The sequence below is a fragment of the Lucilia cuprina genome, chromosome 5 (genome assembly GCF_022045245.1).
Source record: "Lucilia cuprina isolate Lc7/37 chromosome 5, ASM2204524v1, whole genome shotgun sequence".
Classification (NCBI taxonomy): Eukaryota; Metazoa; Arthropoda; class Insecta; order Diptera; family Calliphoridae; genus Lucilia; species Lucilia cuprina.
Window position 1 is genome coordinate 7,286,449 of NC_060953.1, and position 1,896 is coordinate 7,288,344.

Genomic DNA, 1,896 nt, shown 5'->3' on the forward strand with positions numbered 1-1,896 from the left:
GAACAGAACTAGAACGGAACTAGATCAGAACTAGAACTAGAACAGAACTAGAACAGAACTAGAACTGAACTAGAACTGAACTAGAACTGAACTAGAACTGAACTAGAACAGAACTAAAACAGAACTAAAACAAAATTAGAACAGAACTCAAACAGAACTAGAACAGAACTAGAACAGAACTAGAACAGAAATAGAACATAACTAGAACAGAACTAGAACAGAACTAGAACAGAACTAGAACAGAACTAGAACAGAACTAGAACAGAACTAGAACAGAACTAGAGCTAGAACAGAACTAGAACAGAACTAGAACAGAACTAGAACAGAACTAGAACACAACTAGAACACAACTAGAACACAACTAGAACACAACTAGAACAGAACTAGAACAGAGCTAGAACAGAACTAGAACAGAACTAGAACAGAACTAGAACTGAACTAGAACAACCCTCGTAATTAAGTAACTTTCTGCTGAAATTATGAAAGTATCCTTTCTACTTTTTTTTATTTTTCTAAGAAACAAAAAGCATGTCAAATTCATAATTTAACCTTTTTTTACACACAACCTTTTAATTTCGTTTTGTAAATATGGGTGTAACTTAAACAGTTGGAATATGTAATAAAATACATATTAAGGGTTACAGGGGCAATAAAAATAAATTGTTAGTAAAATTTTTGCAATCCAATACGTGTCATCAAGATAACAAACACAAGCAAAGGAAATACATACGCATGTTTCAGCAAAATGGACAGACAGACACACACACAAAACACCTACTCCGGTAATATGTAGTTCGCTTTACGCACACTACTTTACTATAAACATATATGAGACCACAATACCTTGGCTTTTACGAAATCATATACTCCAGGAATACTTTAACTAATACTATAGTATAGTCACAACAACACACATTCATTGATAAAGTATTTTGGGAAAAAGTAGTTCTTAACACATGATTCGTTTAAAGTTAAAGTGACGTTTGATGAGCGAGCTCCTGCTTCTGTAAGGGTGCAATGACTTTTGAACATTGTTAAGCCCATTACCAGACATTATAGCTTTAAAAAGGTACAAAAATGAAAATAATGACAAGACAAGGATATTAAGGAAGGCGTATAAAACTGTATGTGTATGAGTATATATTTGGAACGATGGGCAGGAGTGTCTTAATATAGAATAATAGATAAAGTTGTTAAAGCTTTTTCTTCTATCTATGAATGGACAAGTATTTGTAGTTCTTTTCTTTACTTTAATAATAGAACAACATACAAGTTCAATATTCTATACATATTACACAACAACACGACTGTATGTGTGGGTGTAATTGTTGAAGAGTATTAGACCAATATGAATATAATGTCAGTGTACGTTGAAAAATAAATAACTAGGTAAGTACGTAAGAGGAAGGACTATGCAAGTGAAGTAAGTTCAATGAAAATGATTGCAAGAAAAGTAATGTAATTTGAAGTAAATTTTGTCGTTTACACAATGTAAATCCATTTTAATAGAATTGAACGTATTATGCTCTAAAACACACATACATAAAACTAATACAGAGATATTTTAATTTAGAATATTTCTTATATAAAAGTAGAGAATGGCATAAGCACTATTGACAAGCATGTTTAGGTCAATTTTCTGTTGTAAAATTAAATAAAGAATAGTACTAAAGAAGGACTAGAAAGTGGGATTAATAGGAAAAGATTTTAAAAACTGTATTATTTAAAATAGGAGGAAAGTTAACAAAACAACTAGAACAGAATTGGAACAGAACTAGAACAGAATTAGAACAGATCTAGAATAGAACTAGAATAGAACTAGAACAGAACTAGAACAGAACTAGAACAGAACTAGAACAGAACTAGAACAGAACTAGAACAGAACTAGAACAGAAC

The 1,896-nt window shown here is 31.2% G+C and overlaps 1 protein-coding gene across 3 annotated transcripts in view; it reads left to right on the plus strand.

Moving 5' to 3' along the window:
• Positions 1–1,896, plus strand: part of LOC111681190 (serine/threonine-protein phosphatase rdgC) — a 28,346-nt gene that overhangs the window by 25,733 nt on the left and 717 nt on the right. The window lies entirely within an intron of this gene.